Source organism: Lactuca sativa, chromosome 3 (genome assembly GCF_002870075.4).
Source record: "Lactuca sativa cultivar Salinas chromosome 3, Lsat_Salinas_v11, whole genome shotgun sequence".
NCBI classification, from domain to species: Eukaryota; Viridiplantae; Streptophyta; class Magnoliopsida; order Asterales; family Asteraceae; genus Lactuca; species Lactuca sativa.
This window is the reverse complement of record NC_056625.2, coordinates 235,958,116-235,973,312: the sequence shown is the minus strand read 5'-3', so window position 1 is coordinate 235,973,312 and position 15,197 is coordinate 235,958,116.

The following is a 15,197-nucleotide window of genomic DNA, read 5'->3' as shown; positions in this document are numbered from 1 at the left end:
CATTCTAGATAGTTTCAGATTTTACCAATAATTAGTTTTTCACAAAATCAAGTAATTATCTTAAAATTTGACAAACTTCATGTTTTGGATGGAATATAACATTACCATATTAGTAAAATCAAATTTTATGAACCAAAACAGTTTGTGGTTATAATCCTAATCCAAAACATGCCAAAAACACAAAAATCATGCCACCAGATGAGCTAACTCGTCGAGCCAGACTTTGGACGCGTCGAGTTCATGGCAAAACTCATGCAACTCGTCGAGTCCATATATGGACTCGCCGAGTTCATCAGACAGTGGCCAGAAAAGTCATATTTCCAACTTTGAAAATCACATTTTTGCATCAATATAATAGAAAACACCCTAGGCTCTGATACCACGGTTTGGTTTAATGTACTCTAACATTCCTATGGTGCACATACAACCCTAATGCTTTGGATCTAAGTTTTCTCTAATTACACATGCAACATTGATATGCAAAGCATGGAGCCAAAACTAGCATACAAAATTTAACATATGAATCATAAAATATGTTAAAAGGTTACCTCTTGATGTAGCTAGTAAGACTTTGGCCTTGTGAGAACTTAGCACCCCAAGTGTTGTGCCTCAAACAAGTCACAAACACCAATAAATAACTAAATGGATATGAGAGAGGCTAAGGAGACTCAAAATCGACTTCTCTTCTTGGAATGCAAGTAGTGGCCTGATTTTAGGGATTAGGATAACATATTTATATATGTAGAAAACCAAGAGTCGTGTGAAACCCTAATCCACACATATAAGCTTATGATCCATGCATTTGATTTGGACTAACACTTCATGGACTATCCATAAGCTTAACCCATCAAAAATCAATTATGGATCATTAGCCCAATCCATATGTATCAATTTTAATTAGTCGTTTTTTATCACTAAATTAATTCTTGATCAATACTAATTAAATAATAAGATTCCTCAATTAATATATTATACTTATAATATATTAGTAAATCATAACTAACCTCTTACTCAAATATCCATCTAACAAGTTGTTCTGGTGAAGGCAACCTGTAATGGACCATGCTACAATCGGGTCAAGTACATACCAATTATAGTTATGGGCTTAGACACCTAATCCAATAGTCTTAATATGAACAAAACTAGAAACTCTCTAGTTCTCAAGTTCCTTTATTCACTGAATGAGCGTTTGGGAACATTATGTATAAGTTTTGAAGAATAGTGAGAAAAACGTAACAATGGATTTGGCTTCCCTATTTGGTGATCTTCGTAATCATGAAGAAACAAAGATTTTACACAAAGAAATCATGCAAGATACTCATATGGACAAATCTATTGCTCTATAATCCAAGAAGTCTCCTTAAAACATTGTCAACGACTTCTTTGATGAATTCTGAAGGTGATGCCTTGATAGTTAAACGTGCCTTCCTTGTCATTGTAGTAGGCTTGTTTGCAAGAGAGAAGAAGTTGCTTCAACGATGCAATCAGAACTTCATAGACAGACTTATCAGCGTCCAAAGACTTACCTATTTTCTTATTTTTTCTAGTACTATGTCACACGAATTTCTAGTGAATCCTTTGATTCTAGTCTGAAACTGTAGCCATAAATCTGTCATGCTAGAAGTTTAACCACTTCTTATTGATGAGATAAGTTGTTCATGATTCATACTGATGGCACCTTGGTGTGATATATTGAGGCATTTAATTATCTTACACTATGTATTCTATTATAGAACATAGCAATTCATTGTTGTAGGGTTTCAAAGTACTCCATGGATGATGGCAATGGGCCCCCTTGATGAAGTGTAGGTTAAAAGCCCAAGACTTGTCTTTTCCCTATAAATAGTCATGTATTATTAATTATTAGGGTTAAGAGTGAGACAAAATGTAGCCGCCACGTTGTGAGGTTTCTTGTAGAGTTAGATTCTTAATCTTAAAGTGTAATCTCTTCCTCATAATTGAATAAATCGAGTGATCATTCGACATATCTTCATATTTGTCTTTGTTCTTATTTTCCGCATCTTGTTCATCAAATCTTGTTAGGGTTTTAATCCCAACAAGTGGTATCAGAGCGGGTCTTTGAAGATCTATTGATTTTTGATGTATCGATTCTTGATTTGATGATTTTCTGCACACAAGTTATTGAAGATTTTTGGTGTTTTGGCAATTTGGAATCAAGATTTTTGTTCGATCTACTGTTCATGGAGATTTATGGATTCAATTACTGTTCATCATGGTGATTTCGATCTTATTCTCACTTGCTCATTTTTTTGTTACTGGTATATTCATCCGAGGATGGGACAATTGTTTTTGACCTACATTCTTCCGGTCGATGTCATGATGTTCTTGAGACATTTTTTTATCGCTTACTGTTCATTTGTTCCAAAAAAAAACCCATTGATTAGGTTCACTATTCATTGACTTGTTCTTATATTTGTGTCGACATCGCTCTTTCTGATTTCTCAAGTTAAATTTCGCGATTCAAATAATGAGTTCGACCTTATATTGATTCAGTGTTCTTGTATTTTAATCGATTCAAAAGTGTTTGTGTTTTTCCATAAGTTTCGATTACAAACGCTTTCAATCGCTTTAATCCTCGTGATAATAGAACTCACGTTATAGTGTGTTTTCTGTTTTTGATTCACTCTGTAATCAATACTTGATCAATCGTGTTATTTGTTATACGATCTTGTGGTTAAATAACCTATTTGTTTCAATTGTTTTGTTTGAGAACCGTTTTTTTGTGAATCCTTGATCGTGTGTGCTCTGTCGATTTTTGAATGTAGCGATTGGGTACTTGTTGAATATAGTCGCCTTATGACGAACATATGATGATGGTATGAACTGTGTTGAATCTTGTTTTGGAAGTCTTTGCCAAAAGTTAAAATTGGAATTGTGGACTTTTTGGTACGAATGTTTCGCTTGCGAATGAAATCGGAAATGAGGTCTCGGAATCGTAACTCATATTTGCAATCGGAATCGAGCATGTGTTTGGAATTGATTCGGAGTCTGGATTCAAAGTTGCTATCGGAAGTATGACTATTTGACTCAGAACGAACCTGGATTCGGAGTTCTAGTCAGCTCGGAATTGGAATGAGTTGTTTAAGGCCTGACATTCGGATCTATGTGCTCGGAATGAAGGGATGTTCGGAGTTTGGAAACCTTGTTTAGTCACCGAATCGATCTTTGGATTTGAGTCATTGTTGCTATTGTTCGTATTTAGGGGGTGTTTGGATAGGAAAAAAAGAGGTGCTTATTGCTTATTCCCACAATAAGCTAACTTTGAGTGTTTGGATAAAATCCAGGTTATTAAGCTAAATAAGCTAATTTTAATAAGCATCTCTCCCCATGCTTATTGCTTATTGCTTATTCCCACCACAAATAAGCTAATAAGCAATAAGCTAATAAGCTAATCCAAACACCCCCTTAATCAAATGGGGAAGATAACTTCTATTTTACACATTCGGTCCCTGTAACTTCACCAACTTGGCAATTTTAATTTTATTTCCAGAAATTGTTACAAATCAAGGGGAAAATGATGTTGTTTTACCATTTCAGCCCCCTGACTTTCAGCAAAGTGACAATTTCAGCCCTGTATTCCAAAAGTTTACAAATTTAAGGGCTGGTGAATAGTTTTGGATTTTTTTAATGCACATATTTATCTGTGAACATAAAAATAAAGATTCCATCAAGTCTTGGCAGCTGGGAAAGTCGTTTTCGTGACAACGACAAATTTTCATGACTTTTTAGGATTTTATACTACATTGTGTATATCATTTTGTCGCGGGGGAGCACAGTAATTTTTTATCCATTCAAGATCGTTCTCATGAACATTTGAAGGCTTTATAATCACATTTTTAATTATAAATCGGGGGAGAATTTGGTATGGCCATTCGAAATTGGATTTGTGACTTTTCAAATTTGAACATTTTTGATAAAGCTTGTGGTAGAATTATGAATGTAGCTTTTATAGTAGCAGTACTTCATTAAGCTCTTCTAAAGCTTTTGTAGAGAAGTATCCTTTACAGTAGTAGTTCTTCATCGAGCTCTTCTAAGGACTTGTTGTATCTCCGACTTCTAGTATTTTCTCGATCAAGTGGCGTTACGAATCTTAAAATTTGGGTTGTTACATGATAATTTTTAGTGGCTTATATCATTAGCTTATTTGAAGATCATTGTGACTTGGAAGGGGAGCTCTTCAAAGACAAGAAGTAATTTGGTTTCGTTGTTCTAAAATGGGTTTTTATGACAGGTTTGGCTTTCTTGAAGATTTTTTGGATTACATTCGAAAATGAAGTTTAAATACATTACTTCGGTGCTTGGTTTATATATCCTAGAGCCCATGGTTGATGACTATTGAAGAATCAAGATTCATGGATTTCTTCAAATATTCCTCGTTGCAAAATCTTTTCTTATTTTCTAGATGCTTGTTTTGGAAGTTGAAGCATTGTCATCCATTCCATACTATGAGGGGGAGATTGTAGGGTTTCAAAGTACTCCATGGATGATGGCAATGGGCCCCCTTGATGAAGTGTAGGTTAAAAGCCCAAGACTTGTCTTTTCCCTATAAATAGTCATGTATTATTTATTATTAGGGTTAAGAGTGAGACAAAATGTAGTTGCCACATTGTGAGGTTTCTTGTAGAGTTAGATTCTTATTGTTAAAGTGTAATCTGTTCCTCATAATTGAATAAATCGAGTGATCATTCGACATATCCTCATATTTGTGTTTGTTCTTATTTTCCGCATCTTGTTCATCAAATCACAATTAGGGTTTTATTCCTAACAATTGTGCAATACCACACACTCATAAAAGTTTGAAATTTTATGTAGATGGTTAAACTATGTACTGTAGTTTATCACACACAGCAACCCTTTCTTGCCCTTAATTTCTTCTAAAAAGTTTTATGATTCACCGTCAGATACCAAACACCAAACACTTATGGGAACTTGAAAAATTTGTGTCGATGAGTATATCATGTACCGTGATACATTACACGCACCTACCCACTCTCCCTACAAAGTTTCTATTCAAAGAATTGATGACTCAATATATTAGCCATACATTGACAAAATTTCGACACTCTATGTTGGCGGATGTATTTTGTACCGGAATATATTACACGTTGTCATACCATTCTTACATTTCTCTTTTAATAAAAATACTTAATGATTCAGCGTATACAACCATACATTGATGAGACTTTGCAAGACTGTGTACATGATCTACTATTGCAAACACCATAATAGTGTGATATATCCTATCTCACCCATTGTTTCGTTGCACTATTTTTATGTTTATTATGACCCTACTCTTGTGATGTTGAATATCTTTTGTTTTGGAGAAGCTTCCTATTGGTCAATTTACTGTCTCTGTGAAGATTATATTAATAAACGCTAACTTTTTAAATTTGGGAATAAACACCTTCTTTTGATATCTACGAGATTTGAGGTGAATTTTTCTCACCCCTATGATTACCTCTAAACAACGTATCTCTGAGGTATATATGTAAGATTAACATCTTCACAATCACTTCATGCTCTCAATAATCATCAAAATATCTCGATCACTCATCTTCTCAAGAACCCTAAGCACAATGGCTCCTCCTACAATCATCTACACGTATGTGCCTACATTAAATGTCATCAAAGCTGCTAGATCTCTAGATACTCCCATCGTGATCATGGCAAAAAATGTGGCATTCTCTTCTAAAATCCCTATAAAGTTTCGGAACAAGGTTTTGAAGGTTTCGTAGATTATCTTATAAAATATCTACTTAGCTACGCTCTTGTTGATATTATTTATTTGTTTCTTCCTCGACATGTTTGTGAGTTTGACTATACTTCTACTTACTATCATGTTGGAGTTCTTATTGGTACAATAGGAGATGGAGCGAATACTATCTTGGTAACTGTGAATGATGTTCGAAGGGCATTACGCCTTCCAATTAAGGATGAATACTTTCCTACTCCCTCCTAGGGGAAGGTCATGTTGTTCTTGAAAATGTTTTACTCAAAAGACAAGGAGTCTGAATCAGATGAACCTTTTTGAACAATGTATCATGTTCTCTGTCATCAAGAATAAACATTTGAATTTTGCTCAAGTTATTTTTGATCAAATGGCTGATATTATTGGAGGAACTAAAAGATCCGCTCATGTCCCATATCCTAGATGGTTTGCGTTAATTCTTAAATATTTTGTTGTTGGTTATGATGATGATCAAGCTGATGATTGGGCTCATTCTTTCACCTCGATGAAATTGTTCAATCAAATTCCTGAAGACGAATGGAGCATTACAAAGGGTATGCAAATATGGATTGACAATCCCTTTCAGTGTTGAAAACAGTCATATGTTGTCCTAATAATTCCATTAGAGGAAGATGAAGAAGAAGAACAAGAGGATTGAACATCTGATTCAGAAAAACAAAACCAGAGTGACTCCGAGAGTAATTCTCAATCTAATGAAGACATTGGTACTGAAGATGAGGACTTAGATGCTAGCAGAGATTCTGAATACAACGGTGAGGATACAGAGATGATTCCAATCAATCATGGTCATGAAGTTCGAGTTCAAGATTTCAATGAGGCGGAATCTAGTCATCGAAATAAACAAATTTTGTTCGAGTCTTCTCCATCACTGGAAGAAAAAGAAGAATATATTATTCCTGAGATTCCTCCACCTCAACACAATGATGACGCTGCCACCGATCATGGTCGAGGTAATTCACCTCTTGATCATGTTCGAATATCACTATTTTGTACCCATGATGCTCATGAAGTAGAGTGTGATCATCCATCACCAGCTCAGACTAAATTGTGCTCTTCTATTCAACAAGTTCTTTCCACTCGACCAACTGTTCAGGGGAGCAACCTCAAATAGATAGTTACTTTGTAGCACCTGGTTCTTGGTACGTATTTTTGTATTTAATTCTTTTAATGATTTGCAATTTTGGCCTTGGACTCGGCGAGTCGAAGGACTAACTCTCTGAGTAGAAGCGGGATGAGACGCAGAGTTTAAGTTGTGGACTCGGCGAGTCGGGTCCCAAACTCGGCGAGTAGCCGCTGTCTGGACAAAAACCCTAATCCAGGGCTTTGCACCCTATTTAAACGACCTTATGCAGCCTCCATCACTCCTTTATGCTCCCAAACACCCCTCACTGAAATCCTAGCCGTTTTTGAAGCAATCTAAGCCTTGTTGGTTGATTTTGGTGCTTGTGATCTTAAGAATGAAGGAGAGAAGCTTGAGGAAGCAAGTAGAGATCAAGGAACCTGGGTTTATGCACCTTCTTCAGCTCATTGAAGGTAAAAAGTTGTGACCTTGCTCATTCATTTGTTAGATCCCTCTTTGGGGAGGTTTAGGGCTTTTATGAGCCATTTTTGGTGGCAAACCATGTTTGCAAACATGGTTAAGGGTTTAAGCTTCTGAATCACAACATGAAAGGAGTCACTAGGCAGATTTGGGTTGCTTTTGCACCCATGAATGGTCCCATGTGCCATATGAGCTTGTTTTATGTCCTTTTGAGCTCAAAGTCCCATGCAAGCACGTAAAGTTTGTAACTTTACGTGCTAGATCGATTATAGAAGCATGGATCTATCTTTTGATCAAAGGATGTACATCAGAAAGCAAAGATTTAGGGTATGAACGTGACCAACTCGGCGAGTCCATTCTTGGACTCGACGAGTCTAGGGGGCTCTGTCCAATTCTGTTGAGGGTCGAAAGGACCCAGTTGAGTGTGGAAAGGTTTTAAAGGGGTCTCCGGGGAGTGACCCCATGTTTCGGACTAAGCCATTAATCTGAAAGTTCATGGGACTCGGCGAGTGCAAGAAGGTGCTCGGCGAGTCCAAGGCAATCTTTATAGAACTCGACGAGTTGTTCATCAACTCGGCGAGTCGAGGACAAAATGTGTTCATCGGATGAAGATTAACTTGACGAGTTGTTCATACAATTCGGTAAGTCGGATGAAGGACCATTGAGTATCAGTTAGGAAGTGAACTCGTCGAGTCAATGCCTAACTCGACGAGTAGAGAAGGGAGTAAGGTCAATCGACTGGATATGGACTCGGCGAGTTGGCAAGCCAACTCGGCGAGCCGAGTCAACTGGAAGTTGACTTTGACTTTGACTTGACTTTGATTTGGAATTGGTCAGGGGTAAAATAGTCATTTTTGATGGGTTTTGGCTATAAGAACATCCTATGTGCTCATACAAACCCTAATGCTTGGATCTAGGTTTCTCTATTGTACATGCAAGTTATCCAAGACTATAAACCCTAATTCTAGCATACAAGTAATCATATTAGCATAAGAATGGGTTGAAGATATTACCTTGATTGTTATGTTGCAATAACAATCCCAAATCTCCTTGTGTTGACTTTAGAAAGCTTAGAGTCACAAATGTCACTCCTCTAATGGTTCACAAACACCATAAGCAAGAGGATGAAGAGGAGAGATGATGGAGGCTACCCAAAACGTGTTCTAACCCTAGAATAAAGCTTAGCCACGTTTTTGGGTCATAAGGGATCTATATATAGGAGGCTATTAGGGTTATCTTAACAAGGAAACCCTACTTTGGATGCTTAAGCCCTAAGCAACCCATGGACTCCTTTAATTAAGGCCTTGGACGATTTCCCCATGGGTTTCCCATAGAACTCATCCATTCCTTAATATAAGGCAATCCATGGCCCAAATTGCAATTATCTTATAATTACAATTCCAGTCCCTTAAGTTTAATTAATCTCTTTTAGTCACAAAACTAATTACCAATTAATTATTGACTAATATTAATTAAACAATATGATTTCTCCTTTAATATATTATTCTCATAATATATTAATAAATCATATTTAATCATTTCTCTCCATAATTCATCCTATCAAGTTGCTTTGGTGAAGGCAACCCAAAAGGACCATGCACCATCGAGTCAAGTACATACCAAAATAGTTATGGACTTAGACACTAATCCAACAATTTTACCCAGGGAATAGTATCAATGTCTGATTAAGTGTTTTATGGAAATATAGCCGGGGGAGATCACCTAAGCAGCTGTCAGACATTTGCGGAACACCTTTTCAACAGCCAGCATTTTGAGGTGAGTTACCTTCCAGTAGGGGTGGGTCTAAGGCCACAATGCCGGCCCACCAAGTAGGAGTATTTTAGAAGATGATTGTCTTTGTGATAATTATCTAGGTATGGATACGTGTTTGGTTATGAGATATATCTGTATGATATTATGCGTGTATGATAGGGATAGTTTTCCCCTGACAGTGGTCCTTAGGACCGAAGGGTAGGTCAGTACTCGGATATGCCTGATTGTATACTTATACCTTGTTGTTGTATGCTAGTAGTAGGGGGCGGTTGAAAGATACTGATGATAATTACTGGTTGAAAGATAATGATGATGATTACCGGTTGTAAGATACCGATGATGACTACCGGTTGAAGGATACCGATGATGGTTACCAGTTGAAAGATACCGATTATATTGTATGGTATGTGGTATGATGGGGGAACTCACTAAGCTTTGCGCTTATGGTTTCAGTTTTTGATTTCAGGTACCTCTTCGTCTAAGGGGAAGGATCCGGCGCCGTAGCATGACATCACACACACATATGATTTTCCGCACGAAGTTTTCTGGGATTGTACTCTGATATGATATTTGTTTATGACGTGGGTTTCGAACATGATACATTGTTTTATGAAATGACGTGTTGGCATAGTATTTTCTAATGAATGCTTTTATGAAATAAATAATTAAAATGAAATTTTTGGGCTTGAATTTTGGGATGTTACAAGTTGGTATCAGAGCCCTGGTTTGAGGGATTCGGACAGACCCTCGGGGGTGTCTGGACTCAAACCGAGGGACTAAAAGATTTTTACAAGGAAAATGGTTTTCTAAAATCTAAAATGGGAAGTTTTAAGAAAGACGAAGTGTGTGATGCGTGCGACCTGCTGGGCTAAAGTAAGCTTTCCCCAAGATACCCATACTTGTTATGTTATGTTGTATGGTTCTAATTCAGGAAACCACATGCTAGAATAGGACTAAGGGTCTGGGAGGATGCCCTGTGTGCCTGATATATGATTCTAAGAATTGCATGCTAGTTAGGGCTAAGGATCTAGGAAGGATGCCTTATATGCCTGTTGTATGAGCTTTATGCTAGGACTGTTTAGTCAACTGTAGGATGGCCTGTGTAGGTTATGCCTGGTTTGGTGACTCAACGCACGAATGTTGCTTGCTTATGTTATGGGGGTCCTGGCCAACTTCGACTAACTGGTGAATGGATATGTAACAGTATCCGCAAACTAGTTAGGTTGACGCGGTAAGGACTCCTAATGCAGCTGATGGCGGGGAGTATGTCGGAGAGTGCCCTAGGGAAACCTAGGATGTGATCAGTGGGAAGAGCATCGGTGAAAAGGGACTTGGTGAAGTCAAGGCAATCCTTGAGGAAAATATGGATAGATGTGGAAGGTAGTATGGGCCCGTACTACTGAAAGCAGAGGATCTGTACTCGATTCAAGGAGTGCCAAGATGTAACCTGGAAACTTGGAGAGTGTGTGAGACCTTTCGGGGGTATATGTGATCCTGACAATTGTGTTATTATTTTCAGAATGGTGGTCAAACGTCATGGAGCAAGGGGATCAGGATCTGGTTTAGGAACGGGTTCGGGAGCGGGCTCCGAGCATGTCAATGATGGGTTACGTGAGTTCATTGCGTCTGAGATTACGAGAGGTATCCTTGAGGTGACCCCGGTCATTTTCATGTCGATCTAGGAAGGGATTATCGAGCTAATGGAGGATCGCCTCCGGGCATTCAGGAGTGATCTGGCGTCTAGCCAAGTGGGTACACGCACACTGTCCTTTAAGGACTTCCGTGGGAGTGGTGTGCCGGATTTTCATGAAGTGAAGGGCCCCATTGCTACTAGGAGATGGATCGCAGACATCGAGTCTGCTCAGCTGACGAGCTTCTGCCCGGAAGGGTTGAAGGTCCATTTCGCTCCAGGATGTTTGAGGGATAGAGCCAGAGATTGGTGGGAGTTGATTGGCGATACATTGGGAGCCCCAGCCATTGAGGCTATGTAATGGTCAGATTTCGTGACCCGATTCAGGGCTGAGTTTGCACCAGCTGTGGAGCTTCAGCAGCTGTCCAAAGAGTTTTTGGATATGAGACAGACCACGGAGACTGTGGTGGAGATCACCGCCAAGTTCCGGGAGAGGGCCTTGTTGGTACCCCAGTATGCGGGGGATGAGGATATGAGGAGGACCCGATACCATGACATACTTCGGGCTGATATTCGGGAGCATGTTAGTTTCTCTGCTTGCCCTACCCTGGAGTCCATTATTGCCTGGGCTAGGGAGAGAGAGATTGATTTGGTGCACATACGGAAGAGGAAGGCCGCTGAGGGGCAGGGGGCTTCGGGGAAGAAGCCCAAGGGATCCGATAGTAGGCAGAAAGGCCAGTCAGGACGGGACCGGTGTGGGAAATGCGGTCGGTCACATGAGGGAGTTTGTCGCACTGGGTCGGGTTCAGGCTGCTATAAGTGTGGTAAGGTGGGGCATTTTGGCAGAGATTGTACTGCCCCTGCTTCTGCGATTCAGACATCAGACCTGATTTGCTTCCATTGCAATCAGAGGGGCCATAAAAAGGCCAATTGTCCCTGGTTGACAGCAGCAGCAGCAGCGCCGGCGTCAGTGACAGCTCGGGTTATGGATGGCTGGAAGGTCAAGTCGGAGGCTCCAGTGGTTCGGAGCTGAGCTTTTCAGCTGACAACCGAGGAGGCACGCGCTGCACCCGATGTGGTGACGGGTATGATTCTTTTCCTCTGATTTATTTGTATGATGTTATGATATTGATATGTGCTCTGTGTATATGCGTTTAGGATCGTTCCATATGAACGGTATCCCAGTTCAGGTGTTGTTTGATTCGGGTGCTACCCGATCATTTGTCTCTCTTTAGCTTAGCAAGAAGTTTCCTGAGTCTCCGGGAATGTTGGACTGCCCTCTTGAGGTCGAGATTGCAGACGACCGATAAGTGCGAGCATCGGAGGTCTACCAAGATTGTGTTTTGAGGCTGTTCGAGGAACGTTACCTGGTAGATTTGGTTCCCATACCGTTGCGGGGGAACAAGGTTATTATAGCCATGGATTGGTTGAGCCCCAATGGGGCGGTGATAGATTGTGCACATCAGCTGGTACGGATCAGGACCCCAAGTGGGGAAGAGTTGGTAGTTCAGGGCGAGAGGTCACAACGAGGACCAGCTGTATGTTCAGCAGCGAGAGCTAGGCACTACCTTCAGCAGGGTTGCGCAGGGTATATCGCATATGTTATGGACACCCGAGAGGCGGGTAAGGCGACAGTGGGTGATGTACCTGTGGTGCGGGAGTTTATGGATGTATTCCCCAAGGAGTTGCTTGGGATACCTCCGGAGAGGCAGGTGGAGTTTAGGATCGACCTAGTCCCTGGTGCGGCTCCGATAGCCAAGGCACCGTATCGGTTGGCTCCTCCTGAGATGTAGGAGTTGTCTACACAACTGTAGGAGCTGTTAGACAAGGGATTCATTAGACCGAGCAATTCACCCTGGGGAGCCCCGATTCTGTTTGTGAGAAAGAAGGATGGGTCACATCGGATGTGTATAGACTATTGTGAGCTGAATAAGGTAACAGTGAAGAACCGTTACCCACTCCCGAGGATCGATGACCTCTTCGACCTGCTTCAGGGAGCATCTTGGTTCTCCAAGATTGATTTGCGATCAGGGTATCATCAGATGAGGGTCAGAGAGGAGGATGTGCAAAAGACTGCTTTTCGGACATGCTATGGGCATTACGAGTTTGTGGTGATGCCTTTCGGGCTCACCAATGCTCCTGCCGCATTCATGGATCTCATGAATCGTGTGTGCCGGCCGATGTTGGATCAGTCCGTGATTGTTTTCATTGACGATATCTTGGTTTATTCTAAGACGCGAGAGCAACATGAGGAGCACTTGTGTGAGGTCCTGAGTACTTTGAGGAGGGATAGCTTATATGCTAAGTACTCCAAGTGTGAGTTATGTTTGGGCGAGGTGCAGTTTCTGGGGCACCTTGTCAACCAGGACGGGGTATCAGTGGATCCGGCCAAGGTAGAGGCTGTGATGAGATGGGAGGTCCCGAGGTCTCTATCTGAGATTTGAAGCTTCCTAGGATTGGCGGGCTACTATCGGAGATTCATTCAGGACTTCTCCAAGATAGTCGTACCCCTGACCAGGCTGACGAGGAAAGCCATGGTTTTTCGTTGGGGGCCCGAGCAGTAGGGCGCATTCGAGACGTTGAGATAGAGATTGTGTGAGGTGCCAATCTTAGCCCTGCCAGAGGGCATGGAGGATTTTGTTGTGTACTGTGATGCGTCCATCTCGGGTTTAGGCGTAGTGTTGATGCAGAGAGGGCACGTTATTGCTTACGCTTCGAGGTAGCTGAAGCCTCACGAGGCGAACTACCCAATGCATGATTTGGAGTTAGGGGCTGTTGTGTTCGCCCTCAAGATTTGGCGTCATTACCTCTATGGGGTTCGTTGTACCATCTACACGGACCATAAGAGCCTGAGGTATCTCATGCATCAGGCAAATCTGAACATGAGGCAACGTCGGTGGCTTGACGTGGTAAAGGATTATGATTGTGAGATCCTTTACCATCCGGGGAAAGCCAATGTGGTGGCTGACGTGCTTAGCCGTAAGGCAGCGCCGATCCGAGATATGTACCTAAGGATGACAGTGGTGACTCCGCTGCTGGAGCGGATTCGGGAGGCTCAGCAGGAGGCTATGAAGGAGGAACATCAGAAGAGTAAGCGGATTATGGGGCAGGTTTCCTCCTTCGACTATGATAGCCGAGGGTTATTAACTCTTCACCGTAGGGTGTGGGTCCATTATAAAGGAGGTGTGCGCCAGGTTCTGATGGAGGAGGCGCACAAATCCCGGTTCTCCATTCATCCCTGGGCGACGAAGATGTATAGGGATCTTCGTCTGGACTATTGGTGGCCCTGCATGAAGCGGGATGTGGCATGGTACGTGGAGCGGCGCTTGACCTGCAGGAAGGTCAAGGCCGAGCATCAGAGACCGCATGGCAAGATGTAGCCGTTAGATATTCCGCTATGGAAATGGGAAGACATCACGATGGATTTTATCACCAAGCTTCCCAGGACCACGCGGGGAGTGGATTCGATCTGGATCATCGTCGATCGATTGACCAAGAGTGCCCACTTTATCCCGATTCAGGAGAGCATCTCGGCCGAGAAATTGGCCGATATCTATATCAAGGAGGTAGTGGTGCGGCACAGAGTGCCAGTTTCAGTGATTTCGGATAAGGATGTGCGGTTCACATCCAGGTTTTGGAAGAAATTCCATGATGAGTTGGGTACTCGTCTGCATTTTATCACCGCCTTTCACCCGCAGACGGATGGCCAGAGCAAGCAGACCATCCAGACTCTGTAGGACATGCTGCGGGCATGCGTTTTAGACTTCAGAGGTAGTTGGGATACCTACATTCCATTGGCGGAGTTCTCGTATAGTAATAGCTATCATGCGAGTATCGACCGTCCTCCCTTCGAGATGTTGTATGGGAGGAGGTGCAGGACCCCGATATGCTGGGGTGAGTTTGGCCAAAGGTTCATGGGGAGCACCGAAGTAGTGCTCAAGATGACAGAGAAGATTCAGCAGGTCCGGAGCAGGCTTCAGACTGCTCAGAGTCGGCAGAAAACTTATGCCAATAAGCGTCGATCAGACCTGGAGTTCCAGGTCGGGGATATGGTTTTCCTGAAGGTGTCGCCTTGGAAGAGCGTCATCCGATTCAGGAAGCGGGGCAAGTTGGGTCCCAGGTTTATTGGACCGTTTGGGGTTGTAGCGCGGGTGGCAAGGTGGCATACCGGCTGGATCTTCCAGCCGAACTCAGTCAGATCCACAACACTTTCCACGTCTCCCAGTTGCGGAGGTGCTTGGTGGACGACTCAGCTGTGATACCCTTGGAGGACAATCAGGTTTATGACAGCCTGAATTACATCGAGCGGCCTGTAGCGATCCTTGACCGGAAGTCGAAGGATCTGAGGAACAAAAGAGTGGAACTTGTGAAGGTGCAATGGCAGCACCAGAAGGGGTCGGAGTGGACTTGGGAGCCAGTGGACGGGATGATGGAGCACTACCCCGAGCTGTTTCAAGAGCGAGTAGCAGACTTCGAGGATGAAG